The 17801-nt window shown below is 38.9% G+C and overlaps 1 protein-coding gene across 3 annotated transcripts in view; it reads right to left on the bottom strand.

The window, feature by feature from the left end:
- Window positions 1-17801, bottom strand: part of LOC119648786 (prominin-like protein) — a 198019-nt gene that overhangs the window by 109193 nt on the left and 71025 nt on the right. For 2 of the 3 annotated variants that reach the window (XM_038050628.1, XM_038050630.1), the window contains one exon: window positions 3441-3508. The gene's annotated coding sequence lies outside the window, so the exon portion shown is untranslated. The remainder of the gene's footprint in view (window positions 1-3440; window positions 3509-17801) is intronic. The other variant, XM_038050629.1, reaches the window with a different exon arrangement.

Here is a 17801-nt window from a genome sequence, read left to right as displayed (position 1 = left end):
ATTGCTCTCCTTGCGAATCAAGCCACCGCGGAGATAACGCGAGGAGCGGCCTCTAGCCGCAAATGATAGAAATTTCGCGGGAAAATAGAAGAAATGAACTCACTCATACAACGTCGAGTATTACGAGTATTAAAGAAGCGTGGAATCAAAACAAGAGTATGATCCACAAAGTAATCTACGTAACTTTCGGGATCATTAAGAACGATAATCTGTTCACCAACCAAGATACTTGGCTTATAATATATAATAACGATGTCTGGATGAAGGTTTATGGGAAAAAACATCTTTGTCATGAATCCCTTGTCGATAAAACGTTGGCGAACTAGTAAGTTTGTATGAACCGCATTCATGAAGCAAAGAAAATAATCGTGATCCGAGCAGTCCATTCCAAAAATTTTTGGGATAAATTGGACACTTTGGACGACGAGAGAAATCTGTATCCAATTGACAAAATCCACCAGCGCACGTATGTATAGGGTACTTCTGTTATGTTACTGATGAACTAAGCATTGCTTACCGACCGTCGACCTGCATCGGACAGATGGTGAGAAAATTTGAGTAGATTTCCACGGAGGAGCTGACTCATCCACCACTTCCGCAAGCATTACTGACATTTGAATCAATTCCACCTGACAACGCCATATATGTTTAACTTAAATTAACTCCGCCATGCTATTAATATGGTATGCTGGTCCCAAACCCAGTTAAAGGAGGAGGGTTTGAGGCAACGTACTTTGTATTATCCTCAGTAAAACAAAAATAAAATGCTGAGATCTGGGAAAGAGATAAAGTATAGTTGGAGTTATTCCACTATGATAAATCCTATCCAAGAAAATGCATCCAATGTTCGTTAGAAACAAGATGATCGGATCGAGTAATAAGCCTCGAAAAATGAAAGGACGTCCACCTCAGTCCGCGCGGTAGGACCCCGGTCCTGTCGAGAAGTGAACAAGCGTTCTTGGAATCGTGAAACCAAATGAAGGACACGATCCATAAAGCGGCCTCTGCAACCTTCGGGGTCACCATGCCAGGTAAGCGGTGCGTCAACCGAGATACTTTGGTTTGGAAAGACGATGTTGAAATGAAGGTCCGTGAAAAGAAACGCCTTTACAACAAACGCTAGCCAATTAGCAAATTTATAAGACTGCCAATCGGGAAGCAAAGATTGCTGTCACCCGAGCGGACCTTTACGAAAATTTTTATAATTATAAATTGGACAATCGGGATGGCGGGAGAGATCTATATCGGCTTGGCAAAAGCCGAAACGAACGCACGATTCTGTTGCGTTAATGACAAGAACGGTATTTTGCTTATCAATCGTCGAACCCCGATGGATAGATGCCGAGAATACTTCGAGCAGATTTTCTCTCCAAAATTTGCTTATTCTCCACTTCGACAATCATTGCCGACATTTGGAGCAGTTGCAACTGCAACTGCAAGTTGCAACTGCAACTGCAAGTTGCATTGCAACTGCGAATCGGGGAAAGCAACAAGACCTGACGATATCGCATCTGAGCTCTGGAAAGCGAAGAGCTGGGACCCAACACTGTGGCTCAGTGAATTCTTTGATCGGGTTATTCAAGAAGGTAGAATACCATGTGAATGGCAAGAAAGTACCACCGTAAAATGGAAGAAGAAAGATAGTCCAGCAGAATGATCAAATTACCGTTCGATCCGGGTGCTTCCCCATACCATGAAGATTTTTGAACGCATTCTTGACAGCCGTATTCCCGAAATCGTTGAAATAACTGTGAATCAAGCCGCTTACTCATGGAGAAATACCGTGAAAAGCATCGCCCTCTTTACATAGCATTTCTGGATTTAGAGAAAGCGTTTGACAGAGTGCCAGACGAACTTATCTGGTATGCTCAACGACAACACTTAATGCCATTTCGATTGTGGAAAAACTGCGCGAGAGGCGTCTTCGATGGTATGCTCACGTAATTCGCGCTAACGAGAATTCACTTGCCAAGATTGGTCTGAACATCGAAGTTGATGGTAAATAACCAAAGATCGGCAGAAATAACGGTGGCTTGATACGCTGGATGGGGATTTAAAAGCCTGGAGATTGCATCCAGATCAGGCATTTGATAAAATAAAATGGCGAAACCAATCACGACGAGTCGACCCCGCTTGTGAACGGGACAAAGGCTGAAGAAAAAGAAGAAAGAGCAAGCTGTGATGCCATTGCAGCTGAGGTATGGAAAATGAAGAGCTCCCTGTGCCTCACGATAATGGAAACCAATATGTTGGATCAATGGCATAAAATGCTATGCCCGTCCGAAATGAGAGTATACACGATCGATATGGGGTTGCACCCACCGTTGAGAAAATACGAGGGAAACGTCTTCGATAGCATGGTCATGTGACTCACACTGACGGAACTTCCTAGCGAAAATTGGTCTAAACGTCCAAGTTCGTGGGAAACAGCAGAAAAATCAACCGGAAAAGCGATGGCTATATACACTAGATTATTATTTGGGAGTTTTTTGACTACGCCTGGAACGAGCCTACGATCGAAGAAAGGGGCGAATCCGATCTAGACGAGGCAACCTCCCTAACGGACAAGAGAAACGCTAAAGGAAAAGAAAATTTGACATTTCAGACACAGTCGAAATTCCCGAGATAATCTTCAGCAGACTTAGGTGAGTAGTGTCCAAAACAATCCCCGGCTGTTATTTTCCGAACCAACCGAGTACTTTCCATTTTTTTCCAGAAATTGCAACTGTTACTACACGGGAACAAGGGATGTTGACCGTTAAAAATATCTTTTATTAACCTTGGTACCAATTACTGGAGACTTATAGTGAAACCAGCGAACATTAAAAAGCACAGTGGATACTCGAAAAAGGTCATTAGAAGGGGCATAGCAAAGGATATGTTGTAATCTCCAGAAAAATAACTTTTTAAAGAAAGTAATCCACATCTGCAAAAAAAAGCAAAAGGAAAGAAATAACATTAAACTGACCCCTGAATGAGGAACCATATCCACAATGGATGAACTTCTATTCCAATGATGAATAATATTTCGTCTTGATGAATATTTCATAAGGATGATAATATAAAAGCTCATAAAATCATGCCATTCATTTACTAATTACCAAAAGCCAAACCTTTCAATACGGGCTAGTCCTTCCTTATCGAATGCTAGCTCACATAAATCGTTCGTGCTTTATTTCGCTTCTCTTTAATTTATTAAGGTGTGATATTAATTAACAACTGAGAACGATTTCATAATAGAATACAGTTACAGAAGAAATCGGCAGGGAACTCCAGATTCAATATTACAATTCACAAGGTGTAGTGCATGAACGCCATGAAATAACCACTACTCGTAACGTTATTTATAACTTTCGACATGAATAATTCAAACATTTTCTACTTTCCTGCAAATTTGAAAAAAAGGTAAATATGCAACGTAATTCGTATCAATAAATTACCTTCGTAAAATTTATGGACTAGAAAAAGATTGATATTCCAAGCTGCAGTTTAGCTCTGTCACGACTATCTGAAACAAAACAAGGAAGTCATTGAGTAAAAGTTGTAAATATAATTTTTAAGTTTGTGAAAATTCATTTTTGAAAAATAAGGAAAAATTCGTAACTGCCAGTAATGCTGAAGAGAAAAATGATTCAAATTTCAGTGAAATTAGATATACGAGACGAGTAATGGCCCCAAGGAAAACCGCAATGGCGGAAACCAAACTTAAAAATTACTTCTGCATATAATCTCCCGAAACGAAGTGATAAGTGCATACACGTGACAATCTCAAATAAAAACATTTTAAAATCGATTAAAATCAAATTCCTTCAATGAATTCTGGCAAACCAAGAGATATCCGTCGTATATAATCGTCTACAGATATCCAGGTCTGTATATTATAGTCGAAAACATTCTTCTCTATTGTTTGTAGTCGCCATTAAGTAGATTAGATTCATTTTCCGATTTGATACGAAAGCTTGTTTATCCGCTATAGATAAATACCACTCAAACATTTTTCCCAGACAAAGCCGAACATCGGGCCAATATCGGAGGCACACCTGCAAATTAATGGTGTTTACCTTTGCGATAATAGTCTCTGGCTACTTTACGTCTATCCTCCGGCTGAGTGCTTGCGTTTCGCTTTGGTATGATTGACGCGTTTGGAAATCGCCCATTGGTAAATGAGATTCTTGTTAGTGAACCAAAAAGGAAATGTCAGCGGATGTGGTATATGAAGCACAAATTAACAAATCACAAACACTACTTTTTGCCGCCACGGGTGTATTGTGAGCACAGCGATAAAATGGTTCATATGACAACCAGTTGATAGTGCACACATGGTCATTGTATGCATATGAAATTCAATTATGATTTATAGGGAGAGCGGGAAGCTTAGGATTTGGCATGATCAATGAGTAATCTGCGGAAGATGATTCACTTCCAGTATACCAAGTGCTTTGGATACGGACAGCCAAAAAGCAGAAAATATCGGGAATGAAATCATCCGAAGTCGGAAAGAAGGCCATCTTAATCATAGCTTCCAGTGTAGAGGCCAATATTGCTCAATCGTTCACATACTGAATGATTCATAATTATCTAAAACTTCGTTCCCGAATTGATAGCGATGATACATTTTATAATTATTCACTCAATTTGATTGTAAACATATCAATTATTTGAAATGTTAGTTAAATTTGAGAGTATCTGTTCATAAGGGAATCCCCTCTCTACTATACCGACTGATATATGCAAGATACACAAACCCTATACTCAAATTCAATGACCTCGCCTACATAATATAAGTTGGTAAGCTGTTTAAAAATAATATATTACTAAATAAATTTTTCCGAATTATTTTATTTTAGCACGAAATGATTGATTAGTGACAAAGAGATGACGACATTGATATTTCCCTAGTTTCGTGAAACTAACAATTCAACTTATAAATTGTGTGTGCAAGAAAGTCCACGGGGAGCATTAATAATACTAACAGGACAACAAACCGACAATGATAAAGTGGACACTTTGAATATGAAACGTTTTTTGATTTCCTTCCTTCCACATTAAACTTGGCCTGCTCTGAGTTAGAAAGTATTGACTTTCGGTTAAAGGCCATTACAGTAGAACCTACCGACTACCATAGAACGGAAGGTGAAAGAAACGGGTTTAGGAGAAAGTCGGGTTTGGAAGGACATTAGAATTTTAAAGAAAAGCGATTTTACTTCATATTTATAATCTATTATATGGCTATTATTGTACAAGATACTTTATCTTACTTTGGTCTAAATATAATTTCCGAATTTGTGCTGCGTTACGGTACATTTGAATTGTACGTTGCTTCTAAAATCGTAACTGCTCTTAGGGATGTCTTTATCGCATATCCGACCATGCAGCTAAGCGTAGGTCAGACCTTAGGCAAAAAAGGTCTCATAAATGTGCACGCACCTACAGAGGAGAAAGCAGAGTCGGAGAAGAATACCTTCTACGAGGCAGTTGAACGGACCCTCGAAGCCTGTCCCAAGTATGATATCAAAATCATACTTGGACATCTCAACAGTCGAAGTAAGGATGGAGCCCGGAGTCAGGCGATACGTTGGCCCCCATAGCTTACATCAAAATACAAATGATAACGGACTACTTATTTTCAGTTAGCAGTATCACACGAAATGGTTGTTGAAAGTACCTGGTTTGCGCACAAACATACGAGGGCCTCTCCAGACGGGACCACTTTCAACCAAATTGACCACGTGCTGATGTGAATGTCGGAACATATAGGGGGGCCAATTTAGACCCGGATCACTATCTGGTTGGCATAGTGCTCCGGGCTCCAATTACAACACAACCCAGAATCCCCTCTGATAATCAGGTGAGAGTGAATACTGAAGCCATTCACAAAACAGGGCTCCGTAGCACATATAAGAGGGAAATGGATGCCGCAATAACCGCAGCTAACAGATGGCCTGGAGATGAAGCATGAACAATTTATCTGCACAACCATTTGAAGAGCGTTATCATTGATACGGCCACAAACATTCTTGGCCCCAGCCGCACGAAAAGTCGGAACAGTTGGTTCGACGATGAATGTAAGCTAACAACGGAACGGAAAAATGTTGCATACCAACTATTGTTGCATTCTCAACGAACGCGGGCACGCGCAGAGATCTACCAAGAACTCCGTCGAGCGAAGAAGCGACACGTATGACTGAAAAAGGAAGCCTGGGAGAACAAACAGGTCTGTGAACTGCAAAGTACAGGGAGCAACCGCACCAGGCGCGCAAGTTTTACCACCAAATCAGGAAGATGAGCCCTTATACGCCTCGATGCTCATCCTGCAGAGACAAAGAGGGAAATCTGACTTCCGACAGAATGGGCATGTTTGGAGTGATGGATTGGGTATTTTGATGAACTGCTCAACAACCAAAATATCGGCGCGTTGGAGGTCTCACTAACTGAAAACGACGGAAGAAACAGTCCGTGCAATCCACTAGCTTAAAAACCATAAGTCGCCAGGAGCTGATGGAATTACAGCCGAATTGATTGAATATGGAGGCGACCAACTACACCAAATGATTCATCAACTGATGCTCAGAGTGTGGGACAGCAAATCAATGCCTGGCGATTGGCAATGCGGCATTATCTGTCCCATACATAAAAAGGGGGATATCACGCGGTACAGCAATTATAGAGGTATCACGTTGCTGAGTACCATCTATACGATATTCTCCGCTATCTTCCTAGGTCGGATAGCCCCATACACTCAACAAATCATTGGCCCATACCAAAGAGGCTTCACTCCAGGCAAATCAGCCACAAATCAGATTTTTTCTCTGCGGGAAGTGATGGAAAAACTGTTGGAATATGGACATCAGTTGCACCATCTATTCATCGACTTTAAAGCGGCCTAAGACAGCATAGCCAGAGTAAAACTGTACACGGCCATGAGAGAATTCCGAAGAAATTAATAAGACTGACTAGGCTGATCCTGATCAATGTACGAGGCGAGATAAAAGCAGCAGGATGATGGTGATTCGCGATGCAGATGTAAATGCGAGAGGCATCATCCTCTTCAAGTCCACCCAACTACTGGCCTACGTTGACGATATCGACATTATGGGAAGAACTACCGGAGATGTACAGTCTACCTTCATCCGAATCGAGCAGGCGGCGCGAGATCTCGAGCTGCACATTAATGAAGGCAAGACAAAGTACATGGTGGCAACGTCAGCACCGAAAACCAACCAACCAACAACATCAAACCACTCTGGTCAAACGGGAAGAATAAAGATAGGAGGATACAACTTTGAGACCGTTGATAATTTCTCCTATCTAGAGTCGAAAATCACAACCGATAACAGCTACGATGATGAAATCTGCGCACGGTTGTTGGCAGCCAAGAGAGCCTATTTCAGCTTACAAAAACTGTTTCGCTCGAAATGTCTCACCATAGGGTTAAAGGTCTTACTGTACAAGACAATTATCTTGCCAGTCCTCATGTATTTCTCGGAGACTTGGGTTCTTAGCAAAAAGAATGCAAACTCGTGGCCGTGTTCAAGAGGAGAATCCTACGAAGAATTAAATCCTTACAAAGCTTCAATCTCGACAATGCATCCAAATGAATTTTACATTTAGAACATGAAAATCTTTAAATATATATCTTTGAAACATATTTGAGGGGGCTAGGTGGTGCAGAACCAAATGGCAAAATCACTGCTCGCACGGTCGATAATAACTCTCTAATACTAAACAGTAAAGGTTTACTCACTTCAAAATATTTATCTAAAGCTCGGCCACCAAAACTTGCCGGCAACCCTAAATCCTATTTAGGGCTTATCTCATTACATAAACTGTAACTAAACAAAAATGATCATTAACCTTGCATTTTTCTCCTAAATTACATGTCTTCGGATGAATTTATCAATTGAATAGGGCAAATATGATCGACACACTAGAATATGTTTTTTATGTGCCGGGTTAGCCTTTGTGGATATTGATAGATTATGCGTTCCCTGGTCTATAAGACGCTGGGGAGCCAACAGAGGATGGAAATCACATCCTAGGGCCCCATCTCCGGAGTATTTCCGACGATAGTCTGCTAAGATTTGATTTGTCAAAAGAGTCACGCCTGGTCAATTATGCAAATGATATGGCGGCACATGTTGCGCGCACTGTTGGACAGGCGCAAAAAGAAATCTTGACATATTGCCACGATGGGAAAACGGACTTGCCATGGTTTCAGCCATGCCTTAAAAAAAGTTGTCAACTTGCCTGAAATAGAATGATGACCTCCATCCCGTCGTGACCATTGAAATAGTCGTCTCGAAAATAAGGTTCCTTCAAAAAATCAAATCAAATCAAATAAAGCCTCTAACAGAGTCAGTGATGCTCTTAACGAGGAGATATATCGTAAGCAGTGCTGATTTTCTAGTAACGAAGGTACTAAATTTAGTATCAATTCATTAGTACCTTAAGGGGGTCATCCCGTGTGTCGGGTTGGAGAAATCGATTTTTTTTTTTGCATGAATTGTATCTATATATAGTGGAGAATATGTGGGCAAAGGGATTTTCCGATATTCCGAGTCCTTCAGAAATTACAGGGTTAAACAGCTAAGGAGTTTGCAGCCGCGGCTAGAGTACTCGATGAGAAAGAGCATCGAATCTGTTTTTACCTGTTAGTTTCTTACCTGAGCCTTATAAATTCGAACACAGGTATAAATATAAAAAGATGGAAAACCAATGAATTGTCTAAACTTATTTGCTATTTGGAATAAAAAGGATAATCCAGTCTCGAGTGAGCACTGAAAGGCGTTCAAGTTATACTCAGTTATATTTTGTTGTAAGTATTGTGCTGTTTTTGTGTTCAGTGATTTTTTTAAATGGATCGTACGAAGGGAGATCCCTTTAACGTTCAACGTCATGCTCGCACTAAAAAAGGAGTATTTCATGGGAATCGATAGTTATCAGAGAAGAAAAAGGACTTCGCATCAACATCAGCAAAGAAATTTTTAGCAAGCATGAACATGGATGTTCCAATTGCGACAAGTTTTGTATATTGTATATTGGATTTTGCTGGAGTTTTCTCCGGTATTTCTGCAAATTTATGTAAATAATAAAATATACGTAGTAGTAAAAAAGGAATACGTAGGACATGTCGAGAAAAGAATGGGAACGCGGCTTAGAAATGCAAAGAAGAATCACAAAGGCATTGGTGGAAAAGGAGCTGCAAAACTTACTGATAAGGACCTAACTACATTTTCTGGACTAGCTATTCGTCGACATGCAAATTCGATAGAAGGAATGAAGCAAGAAATTTGGGAAACTTTCTTCCATAAATGTTCTACAGACGAAAATCCTCAGCATCAAAATTGTCCAGCAGGCGAGGACAGTTGGTACAAATGGCGCAAAGCTAAAGGAGAATCGGATAGTTTCCACCACGAGAAGGCACCTTTGACTGAAGAAGTTCAAACAGTTATCAAACCAATGTACGGAGGTTTCTCACGAGATGACCTCTTGAACAGATGTTTAGGAGCAGCGACCCAGAATAACAATGAGTCGTTAAATGCATTGATCTGGACTTTCGCTCCTAAACACCCTCATTCTGGGGCCAAGGATGTAGAAATAGCCACTTTTCTGGCTGTAATTATTTTCAATGAAGGATTCAATGGCATTCTCAAAATCCTAGTGACAATGGGATGTCAAGTTCGTCACATATATCAGGTTTATGCCGACCGCCGTAATGAAGCGCGAATTTGGCGGTCCGAACGACGATCGACTGACCTCGCTAAAAGAGCCACAATCGACACCAGAAAGCAACAATCGGCCTTGCAAGACTTTTTTAAAGAAACGGAGGGTGCTCTCTACGGACCAAGTATAGCAGATTAATGGTGAGCTAAAATTTTACTGTTGATAATCACAGTTAAATTTTCAAATGCGTTTTTCTCGAAACTGCATCTTGAAAATCGGCTGCCACCATAGCTCAAAATCTATCCAACCAAATTCTTTGAAATTTTCATGGCTTCTTTAGTACATATTTCTACGGTCCGCAAACTAGGATAATTGCAATCGGACGGGTAGTTTTTTTTTTATTCATAAAAAAAGCCGTAAAAAAACACCAAAATCCAAAAAATTAAGTTTAAAAGCCCACCAAAAATTTAGCTTTTAATATTTTCTAATTACCCTAGTTTGCGGACCGTAGAATATTGTTCACATTAAAATGCCGTTTAGTTTTTTTCCCTCAGATGAACACAGTGCCCTCCAGCGTGGCAGCAGAAAAACACCTTTTTTTGGAGATGGGTGCATAAATTAACTCCTATTCCGAAAATTAGCTACGAAATCAAGCTGAAAAATTTATCACATATACTAGAAATATCAATAAACATATGCTGAAAAAATCACTTTTCTATCTTTATCCAGTCCTTCAAAATAATTTTTCAAAAAATGGCAAAAAAAACGGCCTTCACACGGGATGACCCCCTTAATACATTTTTTCGTTTTTCAGTACTTTTTCAATAGGTACTTTTCAGTATTTTTCAACAGTAACCGGAACGGAATTAATATTTGGAAATATTACGTTTTGTGGATGACAAAATTACCGTAAAGTTGAAATGGTAACGTTACGATTCCTGTCGTCACTTCGTGAAATAGGTCAAAATTTTCGTAAGAGCAGACGACCACAGCATAAAAAATATGAAATAATACATTATGAACTTAGGTAGGTATCAAAATTTAAAAAAAAAAATTTGTGTTTTGAGTAAATAACCACAAATACAATGTGTCTAGAATATTTTCCAAGCATTTTAAAACAAACCAAGTAAAATTCTAGGAGATATGGCCATTGGATATGGATCGGAACCGCCAGCGTCTGGCTTCTAAACATATATGCGCAAATAGAAAATACCGGTGACCCGGTCAGAGACGAATTCTATTGTCATCTTGGCATCTGAAAATGAAAATATTTCCCTCCGACTTCAATGCTAAGCGCAGAAAGAAGACGGTCTGTCATGGGACCACTGAGGACATAATCCTGCTGACCAAACCAGCGAAGAAGGCAGAAGATTTATAAAATTCGCATGCATCAAAAACCTAATGATATAACCAAGTTCTTTTTCTGATAAGGAAATTCGCAGCAAACCGTAGGCTTTTTTCAGCTGGGTAGACTTATAGTAAAGTTGTTCAATGTCCGACCTCACATCTGGAGAGGAGTGGTGAAGGGAAAACGGGAAGTCGTCCTATTGAAAACTCATGAAACAAATATGTGAGAGAAAGTGAAAAGTGATCTCTCTAACCTTGATGAAATATTTCATCTAACATTTCCCCTTCCCTATTTTAAAAAGCTATGGCCGTTCAAAATAGAGCTGTTATAATATCATAGAGGTAGGTTTCATAGGCGCTCTAATTGTCTAAAGGGAGAAAAGCACCCCGCGGACTTACATTTAAAAAGACTAGCTTCTTACCGAAAAATGGTTGAAGTCCGTTTCAGGAGGGAGAAAGTATAGACTCCGGTTTGCAAAGTCGGTTGAGTTTTGACTAACCAGCAACATCAAATCAGATCAAGATCACTTGATGGTTGATTGTCTGCGGTAATGTATTCCGTTGCCATCTTCTTGCAGGACCATATAGCGTCAACCTCCAAAGCTCACCACAGCTCGGGCCTATCATTCGACAGTAGGAAAAATTCTCTTCTGACCGAATGGCAGACATCTTAAATAACTTGCTGGAGAACATGGATGAGCATTGCGTCGTCATGAAAAGTGCTCTTTTTCCTGACGCGGGTCAAGCTTCTGGCCATCTCTTGAAGGCAGGCCATAAGAACTGATGGTAGACAGATAGTGGATGAATTATCAAAATAATGTTATACCTGTCCTTACGAATGTATATAAATAGGTCCCATAAAAGTTATCGAAGTAATCCATTTACCTCGACATTAATTGATTTTCCGTACCATTACTAACTTAGGTACTCAATTCGATTTGATGGTGCTAAAATTTTTAATAAAATCATATTTGTACTGATTATCCACGTGCGAGGTCCAGTCGACTGGAACCTTCGCTGTTAACCTAGCGTTAAGCGCGGAACAATGACAAAGTAATTACACACACAGTTACTAGCCCATCAGTTGGAATCATATGGAGATCATTCTTTAAAGTGCTTTCAACTTCTTGGAGGTCAAAAACTCATAATTCAAATAATATTTTAACCAAACTTAGTTGTTTATTATTGTACATACGTAACCATGTTTCATTCACCTTTACAGCTCAAGCTTAATTCCGATTTCGTTTATTTGCGCAGAGAAGAAAATCAACGAAAATTTACAACGTTTAACTGTGAATAACAACAGATAATTTGAGTTGTAAGAGTTAAAGTCACGGTCAAAGGCAATTGTTAAGTTTATCCAAAAAAAAGAGAATTCATCCATTGGCGGTGTTGCTTGTTTACGGCACGTTACGACTTTTTCAAACCCACAGATTTAATCAAATGAAGGCTAATAATTTTGGATGAAACGGTTTTGCCCAAAAATTTGGTGAATAGCAGGAATGACTTTTCTAGAAATTTCGTGGAATACAAACAAAAAAAAACCAAACAAAAAATACAGTGGTGTTTCTGATTCTTCTTCTAGCTAATCTAAGTATTTGAATCACGTTCAAAACTTAAATTTCAGAGGAAAAATTAAGAGAACTCATTACCATGTTAAAGAACTATACGTTTGATAGTAATGAAATAATGAGTTTGGGATTCCATAAAAGGCACCTCCTCTGATCTCAACTGGAAGGACCCTAGAAAACGAAATCACATTCTCCCATTGAAACCGAACACCTTATTGAAGTCCTGAAGGACAGTGTATACAATCTACTCCTCACGGTCTAATCGAATTATTTACACGAATTCCTGAAAGTTTTCTTTGAGTGAGGCATAACAAAACATAAAATCTATTAATATCAGCCACTAGATTATCTCCTTGAACCAGTCCTTTCTATTACCCTAATACAGATATATAGATAAATGGAGATCAGAAAATAAAAACAGCCCATTAACCTTCGTCATTGGGCAAAGTGCACAAGAATCTGGGCTTCGAAGGCGTGCATCTCTGCGAATTATACAAATGGACCTGCTCTTATTTCTAAATGAACCGCGTAGTTGAGACGAAAGCTTCTGGTTACTGGATAGACCTTCCAGCTTTTCAATGAAGATTATTTGGAAAAAAAAATCTTCAACGATAAACCTCATTTCCATTTAAGCGAGTACATTTTTGGAAATAGTGGTGCCTCTGAAGATCAACATACGTCAAATAACCAATGAAGGAACAAAAAAAGGTTATAGTTGGATGTGGCCTATAGATCGTCGATATCATTGGACCGTACTTCTTTAATGACCAGGCAGGGTCGTACGGGGCAAACTCGAGCGCGAGATGTAAATTATGTAGCCTACTTATTTTCCCTTTAATTCAGTAAAGTGTCGATTCCAAGCTCCTGTAAAAACTTCGGGTTAGGTCGGCTTCTGCAAGGAAGTGCGTTGGACTGCTTTGGAAAAAGATACCTGGGCTGTCCTCACGAGGAAAAAAACATCGATAAAACAAAATCGTCTAGATATGAACAACGTTGAAATAAATGCTACGCAATTGTTAACTTTAGAAAACTTAAATCGGTACCCAGTCGCATTCCAAAGAAAAAAATCAAACAACTAATCAGAAAACAAGAAATAAAAATTTAAAAAGTTCTTTGAAGAAGACTTGTCGATAGGAACTGAGATGACGGGAGTTATCAAGGAGACTTTGACAAAATGAAATTGATTATGCAATTTCAAAGGGGGGCTCCCGGGCTTTGGTTTTTTCCCCTATGACCCCTTCTGTAGCACACTAATGCTTAAATGGCTTTGTTTGTGGGGTAGGCTGCGTTTTCGGGAACATGAATTTCGAAATACAGAGCCCTTGTTAGAAGACATTTCAAAGGATAAGCCCTGAAACGAGGCATGAATCATCTTAACTCTCGTTACAGTAAAATATATACTGAACCTCAGTAACGACCCTAAACATTTCTGACTTGGCCAGAGTTTATAGTGCCAGTGGCAACGTAGGCAGGTTTTTCAAAGATTTTCTTAAAATTCGGATACAGACAAAATGCTGTCATCAAAAGTCCATTGCTTTCAAACATTTTTGCGTATTAACAAAAAGATGAAGTCGTTGCCTCCAGACCCGGAGCCTTCATAGGACGTCTAGGTTGGAAACTGAAAACTGAAGGAGGGCTCGCATAATTCTCATCCTATGGCGATAGCATCAGATGTTACTAGAATAATTTTCCCTGCGTTTATAACATTCGTATATGGCGTTACCAAGAATATATATACTTTATGAGAAAAACCCGACTTGAGTTGGTTGAGCGTCAGCCTTTCGATCTCGTTGCCTTGGATTCGAATCCCAATCATCTTAGATATTTGTTTTCGTATTTATGTTGTTCTGTTTCTGTAGGCTTACTTAGCATTAAGCGTGATGACAATGAACCTGAAGCAAAAATTTGATGGACTGACGTGTTTAGTATAACCAAGACGACAAAAAACATCTTTTTTGCATGCATTTACGGATCCGAACATTCACAACTGTTTCGATTAACAATACAATGACAACTGGAACACTCATCCTATTACCAGTCCTTCCAGACTATCAGATTTTATTCAAATTTTAAATATCCATCAATTCATCAGTCATTGCTATAAGTAATCAAATTGCCATAATTTTGTCATTCTGACCAGCGCTAAACTGATGAAAACCTGATCTACACGATCAGAGGTAGGTTCATAAGACTTACTAGCACCAAAAGCAGCCCGAACGTATCCAAAGAACAAGTTGCTTTTAAGACTGATCCCTTCGGATATTCGACTAACTTTCAATGGAAAACCAACCAAGATGAAGAATTAGGATCAATACTCGATGAATTGATCAGAATTGGCTTTTGCAATGAATGTTGATCGATCAAATGTTGCCAAACGTTTGACAATGAGAATGATTCAAAAAGTTAGTTATTTGGTTCCGCATGAATTGAAAGACGAAGACATAGAACTTCGAGAAACCATTTGTGAAATGCTTCTTCAACAACAACAAAGGAAGGGTTCTCTGTATCGAATTATTACTGGAACTCAAAAATAGATTCACTACGACGAGAATTTGAACAGCAGAAAAGCATGGGTGAAACCGGGGTCCATCGCAGCCAAACCGAGATATTCATTGTGGTAACGTTACGTTGGGTATTTAGTGGGATTACAAGAGTATCGTGCATTATAAGTTGCTGGAAACAGGTGAACGTATTACTGGTGATGCCTACAGACGATAATTAATGAGTTTAAAATGAACTATTCAAGAAAACATTCAGAATTTATGACGAGACGGAACAAATAATCTTTCGACATAACAACGCCAAAACTCATGTTGCTTCTGTTGTTAAAAAACCTTATTGGAAGGGCGGAACTGGCAAGTTCTACCCCACTCGCCGTATTCACCACATATACATAGCCCCTTCAGATTATCATTTGCTTCGATCGATGCAGTTAGCGCTTGTAGACCAGCGGTTTAGTTCTCGTGAAAATATGGAAAATTGGCTTGCTCAATGGATCGGCTCAAACAAAGTGACATTTTTCAAAGAGAATATCCGTAAATTACCTGAAAGATGGACGTAGGTTGTAACTGCAGATAGAGCATACTGTTATGCAACATGTGTATGTAACATATAACATTTGATTTAAAAAAAAACGGGCAAAATTAATTCACACACCCAATTCTTTTTCACTTTCTTTTATTCGCGGTTAGAATGACTGCGCTCTTAGTTTGTCCTTCAAATTTGATTAGATTAGAATTAGATATTTTAGAGAAATATGGCCTTCTTTTGAAAGACATTTCACAAACTGCATAGGGCGGAACATTAAGAAATAGGCAGGATCGTGAAGCATTACGCAATCAATCTCAGAAGTAGAAAAGAATGGTTATATTGATATGTTGAAAGAATGGTTCGTGAAATCCAGGAATAAGTCGACAAATTAGTGGAAAAATTCGTATGGACAATTTCAAAGTGGCGAAAAGATAGTTGCACATTTGAAAGAAGAGGAAAACTATTATCTACCGAAAAACTCATGGATAACAAGGTGACACAGATTTTACAAGCGCAAGTTTATGACCTAGAAAAGAATGTCGCCTCCTCATTGCGGAATTTCCTTCCTCCTACGTGTTCAATTCAGGTGAAACTGATCTCTACTGTAAAGCATGAACTAATTAAACATTCATTAAAAACATTAAAAATGAAAGGGCAATGGAAATCTGCAAAGGAGGTTTGACACTGCTGTGTTACGCCAGTTTGATGGAAGAGAATAGAAACTGCTCAAGTAGAAATAGATGAATGACGCAAGAAATATTTAGGTAAACAATTGGATGAGAAAATTTTGCTTTTTCAACTCACAGCCCACAATGTAAGCTTAAATTTATAATTATCAAAATGATGCAGCCATGTAGTCTCGGAAAAATTCGTACCTTTAAAACATATTACAGGTCAAGTGAGAAATCCCTTCTTACTCTTATTTATGAAACCTTGGAATCTCAACGTCAAATTTGGGCTTCAAAGCTAATGACTTTGCCGAGAAAATCACCGTTTTTAAAGTTTCACTCCTCCCCAACGGAGCTTGGAATAACGTTAATGAGATGTGATACCGGAATTTCATCAAAACTGAGGGAAAGCTGCAGAAGGAACATAACTGGGCAATTATTGAGAAACCAGAAGAACTTACTGTAAAGAATTTACAGGATTTGGTAAATATCACCTACAGTCTCCAAACTTTTGAAGCATATTCGGAGAACCAAAACTTCCACTCCATCATTAACGCAGCCAGCGCCAGCATCCCATCAACTGCAAGGAAAGATGATGTTAACCACAGGCAGACTAGTGAAGCCGAATTCTACCACCAAACTTATTAATTCTAAGGACTACGTTGAAGCTGCGTTGAAGAGAGCTATCCAGTAACTAACCGAAAGCTAGACGCTACAGATATGAAAAGTTTTGTTTGTTTCCTCGGTAAGTATTATATATTTGAGTGCGGAACTACCCCATTTCGACGTAGCCCGTAATGTATATGTATATTTAACATGTCAAATTTTAGTGTTATGGTACGATTTTGACCAAATTTGGGGATATCATGCTCCATACTATAGTCTATATTATTTTTTGTAACTCTAGGATAAACTTAAGGGGAGTTTCTAGTCGATTTCTCCAAACCATAGTAATATGCTATTATTAACTTAATTTGAGCAGATATCGATATGGAGAGTATTTTGAGGCCTGGGCACCGTATAGAGTCAGCTCCATGATTTTTTTTTTAATTTTTCGGTTTTGTAGTCTATGACCTCCCCCTTAAACTCAACCTAGAAAGATTATATAATAATTACTGCATGTGTGGGCGTTTTCAGTTTCCATCTTCTCACCGAATTTTTTTTAGAAAAGTGCGTGGGACAGACAGACAGATAGACAGACATTGAACCGATTTTAATAAGGTTTTGTTTTACAAACTTACAAACAGAACCTTAAAAGGACTTCAATTATTGAATTGATGGGAAAAAAACAAAAATAAACAGGACTGATTACTGGAGGATTTATGTTCATTTTATACATACCATCACTATTGACAGATAAAATAAAGTGTGTGAATTAGATATATATTATACAAAACGTACTTGATAATAACTTTAATATCTGCTTCCTTAATAGGAGACATGACTGCTCCCAAAGTACGTCTCATAAACGACGCTCACCAGGGCTACAATTAAAAGCAATCATTGAAGCGACAAAGAGCAT

The sequence above is a fragment of the Hermetia illucens genome, chromosome 2 (assembly GCF_905115235.1).
Source record: "Hermetia illucens chromosome 2, iHerIll2.2.curated.20191125, whole genome shotgun sequence".
Taxonomy (NCBI): Eukaryota; Metazoa; Arthropoda; class Insecta; order Diptera; family Stratiomyidae; genus Hermetia; species Hermetia illucens.
The sequence above is the reverse complement of the archived record's forward strand: the minus strand, read 5'-3'. Positions and strand labels throughout refer to the sequence as shown.